The 12456-nt window shown below is 38.7% G+C and overlaps 1 protein-coding gene across 1 annotated transcript in view; it reads right to left on the bottom strand.

Moving 5' to 3' along the window:
- LOC129218187 (zinc metalloproteinase-disintegrin-like MTP8) overlaps positions 1–12456 on the bottom strand; it is a 44319-nt gene that overhangs the window by 20187 nt on the left and 11676 nt on the right. Inside the window, exon 2 of the mRNA XM_054852406.1 lies at positions 7406–7484. The gene's annotated coding sequence lies outside the window, so the exon portion shown is untranslated. The remainder of the gene's footprint in view (positions 1–7405; positions 7485–12456) is intronic.

The following is a 12456-nucleotide window of genomic DNA, read 5'->3' as shown; positions in this document are numbered from 1 at the left end:
GAAACTTGGTGACGAACACTGCTACGTCGTTTTTGTAGAAGAAACCAAGGCCCGGATTCGTTGGTCGACCGGCGCCTCATTAACATGGAGCACACCTCCCCGTCTGCGGTTTTTCGGCAACGACAAAGACGGACACCGTCCAGGGCTGTCAGGCAAACTCGTCACACCCAATTTTAAAACTGTCCGAAGTGGTGCCAGACAGTCTAGTCCTTTATTTAGAAGCGGTATTCCAACAAAGGCACAAAGGCGTAGAAGAAATGGCTGTCTATGTCCCGTCAACCCAGAGCTCAGTCGGCTGCTTGAAGAGATTGTTTTCACGAAGTGGACTCGCGGCATTCAAAACGGGCACATATCTGAGGATGCCACAGCTCCTCCCCCCTTAGGAAGGAAATTTCGTTGTGCAACCACATCAAATTTCAGGTGACATTGTCGTCCAAAACACATTTAGGAAAACGAGGGTGTCCCAGGTCAGTGAACTAGACTCTCGAAAAGGCAGCCTCAGTTTAACAGAACACATTCAGAAAAAAACAAAGACACCCTACCCGTGAACCAATATCAGGTTCTCATGACCTAACATTCTCTCCTATTTTGTTCGTCATTGCCAAAATTTTCAAAACTAACCTGCGCTACATTAATCAGTTTGGAAATGCACCATACTCCTTTATGATTTTCATGACATCCAAAACCTTTAAAGTTCTTAATAGTCATCCGAAAAATTAAGTAACACAAACTCTCGAGCATAAAATCCCCAAAAATATTTAACACAAATAATTGATCAAGTACTTCTTCGACCAAAACAAAAAAAAAAATACATATATAAATACCAAATCCAAATAAATTGCGATAAATGGAAATTAAATAACCCAAAAAGGTATGTTAATTTACCAGAATTTTTTTTTTACAAATAGCCTCGGGGCCCGTTATGGTTCCTGTCTGCTCAAACCGTCGGCGTTACCATTTCTTTTCCCCGATTTGTGTTCAATTTCGAAATTGAACTGTTGTAGACATAAAGCCCAACGAGTAAGTCTGGCATTCGTTCCCATCATTTTTTTAAGGTATGTGATAGGGGAATGATCGGTTTGTATACGGAAAAATTGGCCGTTTAAATAGTGAGCTAGTTTCTTTAACCCATAAACTATAGCGGCTAACTCCTTTTCGATAACACTGTAATTTTTTTCAGCTTTCGAGAACTTTTTACTGAGATATAGAACTGGATGTTCTTCCCCATTATGCATCTGAGCTAGTACAATCCCCATTCCACTCTCACTTGCATCAGTTTGGAGAATGAACTCTTTCGAAAAGTCAGGGGCATAAAGAATAGGGCTCTTTAGTAAACTTCCCTTTAAAGCACGGAACGCCTCCTCGCATTCATCCGTCCACACTACCTTTTCTTTTCTGATCCTTCCTTTCAATGCGCTTGTTAGGGGGGCTGCTACCTCGGAAAAGTTCGGAATGTATCTGCCGTAATACCCTACCAATCCTAAGAATGACCGTATTAACGTTTTAGTCGCGGGGGTTGGAAAATCTTGCACGGCTTTTAACTTCGCCTCGCTCGGAGATCTCTTCCCAGAGCCGACATCATGCCCCAAAAACCGGACACTATCTTGTGCGAAACGACACTTAGAAGGTTTTACTGTTAATTTTGCGTCACCCAATCGCTCTAGCACTTTGTCCACATCGATCACATGCTGTTCCCAACTTTGCGAATATATGGCTATATCATCAATGTAGGGTGCCGTAAAATGTTCAAAGCCATTCAAAACTTGCGCTAAAAGTTTTACAAAATAATATGGAGCGTTGAGTAGTCCGAACATCATATTCTTTGGGCGATACGTCCCAAAGGGCGTGACAAAAGCCGCGTAACGGCTTGCTCTTTCGATCAGGGGTATCTGAAAATATCCCTTTGTTAAATCCATCAGCGTTATGTAAGGCGCTGCGCTCACCCGCTCAACTACTTCCTCAATGTTTGGTAAGGGGAAAAACTCAGTGCGCGTAATTGCATTCAACTTACGATAATCTACGCAAGGGCGGGGGTCTTTCCCAGGCACCTCCACTAAAATTAGGGGGCTAGTATAGTCGGACTGCCCGATTTCTACAATTCCCAGATCTAAAAGTCTTTTTATTTCCTCACGCACTATTTCAGTTTGCCGTGGGGACATTCTATAGGGTCGCGATCTCACGGGGTCGGCACTGGTCAGCTCAATGTCCATCGTGACCAATTTAGTACACCCAGGGTCTGAAGAAAACACTCTTTTATGTTTCTGAAGTACTTTCCCTAATTGATCTATTTGTTTTTCCGACACGCGTTTTTCCAAATTGCTAACCCGCAACATCTCGTGTAAATCAAAATATGTAGGGTCAGGCAAGGGAAAAGGGATCTCAGCTTCTTGCTCGACATCTTCCCCCTCCTCCTCTATTATTAAATTTACTCGTTCGGGGCGCTTATGATAAGGTTTAAGTAAATTTACGTGATAAATGGTGCATTTGTCCCTCCTCTCAGGGACGTCGACCACATAGTTAGTTTCCGAGATTTTGCTCGTAACCACTCCTGGACCTATCCAGTTCACTGCCATTTTGTTAGCTTTATTTGTCGACAATACTAACACCTGCTCGCCCACCTTAAATTGCCTCTTCACAGCGTTCTTGTCATACCAAGCTTTTCTTCGTAACTGCATTTCACTCATTTTTTTTACTGTCAAATCCTGACATCTCTTTAAACGGTTGGTCAAATTTAGTATGTATTCTACCACATTTGGGTCAGATTCTTCTGGCACCATCCAATGCTCGTAGAGCAAGGTTTGGGGTGTCCTCAAATTTTTTCCATGAACGAGCTCGGCGGGGCTAAATCCCGTACTCTCATGATTTACCGTCCGAAGGGCAAACAAAGCCAACGACAAATTCTTCTCCCAATCTTCTCCCGACTCCACGCATAATGCTTTTATTATTCGTTTAATGGATGAATGAAATCTCTCCACTGGGTTGCTAGAAGGGTGGTAAATGGAGGAGTGCCTAACTTTTATTCCGAATCTTTCGAAAAACTCTGTCGTTAAAACACTAGTGAACGACCGCCCTAGGTCACTTTGTACCTCCCGGGGAAACCCTGTCCTCGAAAACGTGCTCAACAGAGCATCTATCACATTTGGAGACTTAATATCGGCCACCGGTATAGCTTCGGGATACTTCGAGGCCATACAAATGGACGTTATTAGGTATTTATTCCCATTTGTGGATACGGGAAGTGGTCCAACTGCGTCAATATTTACACAGGAAAAAGGTTCCGAAATTATCGGCACAAGTTTCAATGGTGCTTTCTTCCGATCACCTTTCTTTCCTACGCGTTGACAAGCATCACACGCCCTCACATACGACTCAATTTCCGCATAACAATTCGGCCAAAAAAAATGACGCAACACTTTATCCTTCATCTTTGTAGCACCCAAATGGCCTGACGCGCCATCATGACAAAATTTCATAATTTTTTCTGTCAAACTCGATGGTATACAAAGCTGCACCCTTTCCTCTCCCAGCTTCGATCTACTCAGACGGACCAGTTTTCCTTTCATGCATTTAAAATCCTTTCCCTCCCCTTTCGAAACCTCTTCCCACAAGGGCTTTAGAACCGAACACAATTTCTGCTCTTTCTCGAACGATTCCGAATCTATTTCAGCTAACGCTAATCCCTCAAAAGGCTCTATGGGGGGTAAACCGCAAATTTCCTTCCCTTCTTCTTCGCAGGAGGGAAACGCGCTCGCTATCTCCGAATTCCCTAGAGTCCCAGTCCCAGGGTCCAAGTTCTCCTCACGCATACGCTGACGTAAGACGCTCCGAGTCTCTACCACGTTTACAACTTCGTGGGGAGTTGCTTTCAACTGGAAAAACAATTCCGCTGTCCTGTTGCCCAACAGATAAACTTTTGAGTCACTATCAGTGGTCTTAACTGCCGCTTTAGATATCACACAACCTTCTTCTGTTTCTATGCAAACTTTGGCCAATGGCAAACATTTGCATTCTTCGTCCAGCGGTTGTTTTACATAGACATACTCTCCCGTAAAATCTTTTGTCTCGATCCAACTGCGGGGACAGACGTCAATGGAAGCCCCACTGTCTCGGAGAATTCTCCGAACCTCCCCATTTATTTTCCCCGTACTCAGGTAAGGGGCAAAACACTCACTTAATTCTTTAGTGTCACCAATGTGATTAATTTGCTCCCCTTGCGCTCTCTTGAATTCAGGGCAATTGGGTTTTATATGTCCCTTTTGTGAACAAAAATAACAAACAATTTCTTTCCTTTTTTCGAAATTACTGTTTTTTTCCCATTTGGGGGGCTCTTTCTTATTAGCACTTTCCGATTTAGTATTGCTAGTTTTTGCCGGATCATTTCCTCCTTTCACCCATTTTTATTTTTTGTGCGTTTTGGGGTCGTTTTGTTTTCCCTCCGATTTTTTGAAAGTACGCCGAAGGCTCTCGTAGTGATCTAACCTTTCAGCGAGGTCTGACGCCTTACGGAATTCTTCCCAGGAGTCCAAAAAGTGTTCCCTCACCTCAGCAGGGGTTCTCTTTTTTAACTGCTCCGTGAGCAATAACTCCTTTAACTCCTCGAATGTATTTACCTCCGCGGTTTCTAGCCAATTGTCTAGATAGCTTCTTAATTCGAAGGTGAGATCTGCCCAGGAGGAACCAAACTTCCGATTATGTTCTTCAAACCTAATCCGCAATTCCACAGAATTTAGTTTGAACCTCTTCATTAACAGGCGCTTCATGTGAGGAAAATCGTCGCTTTTCTCAAGGGGTTCCTTCACAATTAGCTCTGCTACTTCCGGGGGCAACAAAGGAATAAGCTGGGAAACCCACCTCTCTTCCTCTATCTCCTCTTTCTTAGCCTGTCTCTCAAAAATTTCAAAAAATAACGAGACATCTAATTGCTTCGGGTCAAATTTTGGGACCAGATGCTTTAAATTTGATCTCCTAGAAGTATCTGTACTCGCTGACCCATTTGAACTCAAGCTAACCGTTTCTGCTGCGGTAGTTAGTTTCAGTTTATCTAGTTCAAATTGTCTTTCTTTGTCTCTTTCCCGACATTCTCTCTCTAGTTTTTCTCTTTCCCGCTCTCTCTCTCTCTCCCTTTCTAGGTTTTCTCTTTCCCGCTCTCTCTCCCTTTCTATCTCTTCTTTCAAAAGTCTCCAAGTCGATTTTGCAAATTCTTCGTCATAATCTGTAGCCCCAACAATCGCTTTAACTATGTACCGACGCGTGTCTGAGTCAGACGTTTCCACGCCAAACTCCGAGGCTATCTTTCTCAGATTATCTTTTTCGATTTCAAAAAGAAAAGAACCCATTTTGCTTAAATGAGATTTTTAGAGCGTTCCCTTTTTTTTCACAAGCAAAACTCTATTTATTTCATGCAAAATCCAACTAATCACAAAAACAGCATGCACATAAATATCTTCTACAGATCAATTTCAATAGATTTACTTAACCTGAAATCTATATCGTCAAAATAAATCATTAATTTATATGACTTTCCTTTCCAAACTGAAATAGCAAAGATCTGCAAAACAATTCTTTTGCAGTCTAACTCAGAATTTAATTCTCACAAGAAACCTTTAGTCCAATTCTATTTTCGAAAACATTGAAAATTTTTACAAACAATTTTACTCCGCTTAAATTCTCTCAAAACAAACCCACTAAAGCTGCCTCATCGGTAACCAAGAAACAAAGACCGGACTCACCCTTTCCTGCGTCCGTCTTTAACATCAGAGTAATCCAAATCCAATTTGGGGGAATGGCACACACAAAATCTTATAGGTTTCGATCAGCTCTAGGACTACTTTATGTAAAAAGTACTTACAGTTTTAAAAAGAATTATCTTTCAAAATTGCATAAAAATAGAAAGACCAAAAGTAACATGGGTCTGTTTCAATTTCTCTGAAACATCATCGCACCCGCTGCCACCAAATAAGCTGTGACGTCGTGAGTCACAGAAATAAAGATTAACGAATCCAATCTTTTCATTAAATCAAGTCACACCACGAACAAGGAAGGACTAAACCCCTTTTTAAAATTAACAAAAAAAAATTTATTTACAGAAAAAAAAATAATAATCGTTACATTGATGGGGTTACAAATGCCGGCAAACACAGTTGCCTCAGTGGTGGTCTCAAAAAAAAATCACGGTTTCCAACGAAACCGGAGAATGCCTAAGGGCACCTGTTTCTCTCAAGTCCTAGAGCAATCTGCTTTCTAAAAGTGTGGATCGAGGTCTTTTTCGAAGACCCGGGGCTTGCCAACTAAGCCCCCTTAAAATATCCCATTGGTGGAAACTTGGTGACGAACACTGCTACGTCGTTTTTGTAGAAGAAACCAAGGCCCGGATTCGTTGGTCGACCGGCGCCTCATTAACATGGAGCACACCTCCCCGTCTGCGGTTTTTCGGCAACGACAAAGACGGACACCGTCCAGGGCTGTCAGGCAAACTCGTCACACCCAATTTTAAAACTGTCCGAAGTGGTGCCAGACAGTCTAGTCCTTTATTTAGAAGCGGTATTCCAACAAAGGCACAAAGGCGTAGAAGAAATGGCTGTCTATGTCCCGTCAACCCAGAGCTCAGTCGGCTGCTTGAAGAGATTGTTTTCACGAAGTGGACTCGCGGCATTCAAAACGGGCACATATCTGAGGATGCCACAGGAGGTACAATGTTTCAATCTGCGACGAGTGGACTGGTTCCGTGTATGTGTAGTATATGAGTTTTGTGTTAATAATGAATAAATGTTCTGTGTACGGGGGGGGGTCACCTGGTCGTGATTCTTTTGAGCAATATTGCTACAACTAAGAAGAACAATGCTAAAATACCCATAGACATCCCTAGAATTTCCATACGTGTGTCTATGTAAATTTTAGATCAAATTATGACTGCATCTATTTACATTTTCAAGTAGCCGATTTGCACTTCTTGAATTGAATATTCGCTGGTAGGAAATGATTAAAAAATTGCAAGTTGAATTCTTTCAACTTTTAAATATATTCTTGCAGTGAATATTCGTAAAAATCATGAACAATGTTTGGAAAGACAAGTTGACTCACAAAAAGGAAGAAGGAATAAATAATTCTTAGTAATATTCCATGTTCAAATAAGCTAATTTGTTAATCTAAACCACTTTTTGAATTTTTCGTTCAACCCTCAAACAGTGTGTATGCGTTCTTTTTATTTATTGATTTTTTCAAAAGTAGCGAAGTAGCGACTACATTTCAAAGGTAGTCGCTACATTTTGAAAAAAGCAGTTGTAGTTAACTATATTCGTAATAAAGTAGTTGTAGTTGTAGTTCGCTACAAGAAAAGTAGTTTTTCCGACCACTGCGCAGAAATATACATAGTAAATCATTATGAAAACATTGCTCAGTAACTTACAAGAATTGCACTGTTGTGTATCTCTTACAGGCAGTCTCGAATCCTCTTCTATAGGTCCTGCATTAGTATGCAATTCATGCTGAAAAGGCAGAAAAGGGTTCTACATCTATGAGCAGTAAAAAGAGGTATTTCTATAGAAAGGGAAACAAGAACAGATAGGCAATTTAAAAACAATGCGGAACTTATTAACAACGTGAGAAGATACGTGTCCTTTATGTGAACTTTCCATGAAAAAAACTAGGTAGTCATCCTTTTTCCGAAAAACTGAATGGAAGCACGCTGAGTGACTAGAACACGGAAAGGAAGTCCTTAGTCCTTATTGTTGCAATTGTTTGTCTCGTTCTTACCAAAGTGCTTTTAGTATTTGGAGCATTTAAATGAAATAATTACAATACAGGGTGTCCGAGAAAGATCCGTACAACTTCAAAAATTTATTGAAAAAGAAACAATAGGGTTACGTCGAAACTAATTAGTACATTAGATAGAATAACTCAAAAAGTTTTTTTCTGCAGTATGTTTCTGACTATATATGGCGCTACATGTCACGCAAAGGAATATTAAAGCATTTTAGTTATTTCAATGGCGCATCACGGGAAAAAAGCTCAATGTGTTGCGTGGTTTATCGAAACAAAATCCGATACACAAACACAATGGAACAAAACATCCAAACAGCTCTAGCTACTCTTGATGTTAGCCTGCTGAAACGTTTGTGGATGGAATTGGATTATCATCTTGATATTGTTCGTGCTACGAAAGGGTCTCATGTAGAAATTTCCTAAGGTAATAACTTAAGTTATAGGAAAAAAACTTTTTAAGGTTATTCTATCTAATGTACTAATTAGTTTCGCTGTAACCCTATTGTTTCTTTTTCAATAAATTTTTGAAGTTGTACGGATCTTTCTCGGACACCCTGTATTTCATCGGGTTAACGCTACATGTCTACGATTTGATGTCAGTTATATGGGACTTGTATTAAGAACAAAAATAGTATAAATTAACGCCTTAACGTAGAAATAGCCAATACGCTACACGCGTGCCACCATGGGGCACGGAGGAGTATTAAGAGTGGCAAAGCAAAGACATCGAAAATGTTCAAGAATTGAGTAAATAACGAATATATTCAAAGATTCAAAGAAAACCGTCAAAACCATACTTGTGATTAATTTTTACTTAATTATAAATAAATGGAGTGAAGTAAAAAATATGGTCAGTGTAATAACTTTTATCTAGAATTCAAGTCATGCGTTGCATAGCTGACAGGCTCAAGAAGAAGAGTTTAAGGGCATGGGAGCTTAAATACTATTTCAACTTGATAAGAATTTTCACAAATAAAACGAAATACAGACTTTTGGGCATTAAAATAAGTTTCAAAAACCATAGAACTCCAGCACTTCTAAATTAATCACTGTCGGGTTAGCATACAAAGTGTCTGAACTACAATATGGCAATACTTTTCATTGGCTTTGAATGAAAACTGCGACGTTAAAGCTATAATACGAAAGATAATTTTGATAATACTAAATAACTTGATTTGCACCAACTAATTTCAATGACAAGAGAGGATATTAAAAAAATTGAAACACATACGCGGAAGTACGGAAGAAATGGGACTGCGGGAAAAGTGGAACAGAGTTGAATTTCTGCCGAGACATTTGTTTCGGCACTATTATTATTATTAGTTTTTTTTTTTTTGTGCCTGCAGTTGAAGTGAGTATTTAAGCATTCAATTAGGAAATATATTTCAAATACAGTGAAACCTGTGTAAGTTGACCACTCGTGGTGCAGTACTTTGGCGGTCAACTTATAAAGGGGGGTAATTTTTTTTTTTCATTTCTTGCGCCATGTATTCATTTTTTTTGAGGAATTCACCCTTCTCTTTCTGTTCAACTCACTTTCATTCTTTAAAATTATTGAAAGTGAAACAATAATTAAAAATACTATTCAAATAATTTTGTTAGTTTTTCCTTGTTTTTAACTATATTAGACACTTTAGTTTTAGAAATTCCATATATGCCAGCTAATATTCTCTGGCTTTTTCCATTTTCAGTTAATTTTAATATTTCATACTTTTTATTAATGTCAAGTTCAGCTAACTTTCTTTTTGAAGCCTTTTTATGTCAAACTTATACCACAAAGAGCAACAAGCTCGACTCTCCCAGTTCATAAAGGCAAAATCAAAATGTCCTATCTTTTAATCCCTTGCACCAGAAATATGTAACTTTACTCATTAGCAAGCCCAGATCTGTGTACCCGCAGTGTGAGAGGCCCGCGTCTTTAAAGGTGCTAACGGCCCTAGAAATTGAAGTAAAAATAGAAAAAAAAAACTAGTACTAAGACTTATTCACTTTACTAATAGACATTGCTGGCCACTAGGGAGGGGCACTACATATTTTGTTGCAGGGGAATCAGGTCCAGGCCTGCTCTTTTTAGCACAATTCCTGTGTTGTCACAACATATTGCAACTGAAAGGAAAGACTTTCAACTTTTCTACTGACACCTATTTTTATTGAACGGAGTACAAAAAGCTATCTCAAATAGAACAACAAATGAAAAACAAGTTTTGAGAATAAAGAGCAGCATTAAGCTTTATGCTGCTGTTTAGTTAGTAAAATGCTGTTGTCATCAAAGCATTAAAAACATTCTTGGAAAGCTATGAGAAAAAAAAAAATAAATAAATAAATAATAAAATAAAATAATTTGCTGAAGAAAGTTAAAAAAAATAAACCAAGTGGTCAACTTACAAAGGGTTTTTTACAATACTCCAAACCAAATTTGGCAAACATTAGTGGCCAAGATAGGTGGTCAAGATAGAGAGGTGGTCAAGTTAGAGAGGTTTTCCTTCATTATATGAGATAGGACTAATTCCATTCCTGACAAAAGCGGTCAACATAGACAGGTGGTCAACTTACAAGGGTGGTCAACTTTACAGGTTTTACTGTACTTATTTTCTTGTGATCCAGCAAAGAAAGTCAGCTGATAGCAAATTATGCAAATTTGGAAAAAAAATATTGATAAAGTAGGGGAGACCGGGGAGTTGGCATAAGGGGTTAGTTGGCATTGTGATTTAAAAAACTCCACGGTTGATTCAGAGCCCCACTGAGCCTGTCACGTGATCATCATTGATACGTCTATTTTGCATGAGAACGCCAGCTGGATCCATCCATTGCTTTGAGTGGACGGATTGAAAACGTGATTTTCGTATAAGTAAGTAAAATTTAGATTTTTCAGTATTTGTCGTTTTGTATAGTAGCGTATTCGCACAAAAGTAACATTCACACGTTTTTAGTATCTTTGGAGATTTAGCTAAGAGGTTATAAGTCCATTTCTGCTGTAGTTGATGAATATTTGTTTTGGTCGCCATGTTTATTTTACTTGCCGTGTTGGGGTTAGCATACGTACTCGAGTGCTGGTTGACATAAGCTGACTAGCCCCGTATAACGGATAAGTTAAGGTATGCCAACTAGCCCCGTAACAACGGATAAGTTAAGGTATGCCAACATTCATACCGACATAATTCTAGTTAAGTATAGGGTACTTCATAGTAATATATTATTATTATTTTTATCTGTATATAAATATGGAAAGCGTTTTTTTCACAGTCATGACTCAATAACGGCTGGATGGATATTAACGATTGAGGTGTCACATTAAAGGTATCTTTACGCAGATATGCCAAACTTAGTGTTTTAAAAAAAGGCATCATTCAAGCACTATACAAATTTTAGCTCGATTTCGAGAAAACGGTTACCTAATTATTATTATGTAACAAACGGTTACTGTAAGCTCACTTTTTCTGCCTTACCCATCTATGATAATGTAAATATTTTTTGTTTAGATCATGAGGACCTGTAAACGGAAAACTGAGAGGGCTACAGTGACAGCAGATGATAGAAAGATAACTGTTGAGGCATACATACTGAAAAAAAAAAAAAAAAAGAAGTTTGAGAGAAGTAGCTAATGAATTCATAAAAGTCTCGCACGGTACTATAGGATTGTAAAAGAAAATATGAATGCTACTCAAGGGGTACCAAATGGCAGTGGAGGATATGAAATAATGCGGCAGGTGTTCACTCCTGACACCTCACACAAGGAAACGCTTGCCTCACATCATATGCCAACTTACCCCTACCTTGTCAACTAACCCCCACTCAGGGGTTAGTGGCACTATTGAGGTGACTTCTTAAAATATTTTTCACGAGTTTCCCAGTGAATTTTAGATAATGCTCCCAGTGTTTTTTTGTAGCCAAGATGTTACCCTATCAGAGGCATAAATAACTTTTACCGTAAATACAACAGAAAAAAAAAAAGAAAAATCAAAAAGTGAAAACTGAGCCAACTAGTCACGGTCTTCCCTATCAACAGGGACCTTTAGGCCAGTGTTTGAAAACGATAATATTTAGCGCTATTTTAGTTTGAAACCTAACCAATAGACGGAATAGGGTTTTTATTGCATAAAAAGATGACATTGAGTTTCGCGGTTTTTCAAACCTTTCAGCTGGTATTATTACCGGGAAAGTTGTCCCAGTTGACATTAATGACTTAACAGAAACATGTTATAAGCTGCTTTGGTTTTTGTTTAAAGCATTTGCAACTTTTTAGGCACACTTTTTTTTAAAACAAATAAATGTTTTACGTAAATTTTGATGCATTTTCAGAGCATTTTTGAGAGCTTTCTTAGATCATCAACTTCAGGGGGCAATGAAAAGAAATACAGAAACACACGGTGGTCACCACGATTATGATTTAGAAAAAACATATTTTTAGCCTGTATTAGAAAGCAACGAACTATTTGTTATAGAAAAATTATTTTGCTCAGTTCATAAAAAATATTTCACACCAATGACATTGAAAATTATAACAATTGAGTACACTCAGTACAGTCTTATGTACTTGAACAGCACAGTGTTGAAAAAACTTCAGACTCAACCAGAGAGAGAGAGTTATCTGTTTTTTGCCTTTCTGATCCATTCATCTCTTCCATCGTTCTGTAAGACAAATATAGTCATCCGTGATATATTTACAGCGGATTTGACCACAACAAAAGTTTTTAG

This window comes from Uloborus diversus, chromosome 3 (genome assembly GCF_026930045.1).
Source record: "Uloborus diversus isolate 005 chromosome 3, Udiv.v.3.1, whole genome shotgun sequence".
Taxonomy (NCBI): Eukaryota; Metazoa; Arthropoda; class Arachnida; order Araneae; family Uloboridae; genus Uloborus; species Uloborus diversus.
Note: the sequence above shows the minus strand (reverse complement) of the source record. Positions and strands in the feature narration are given on the sequence as shown.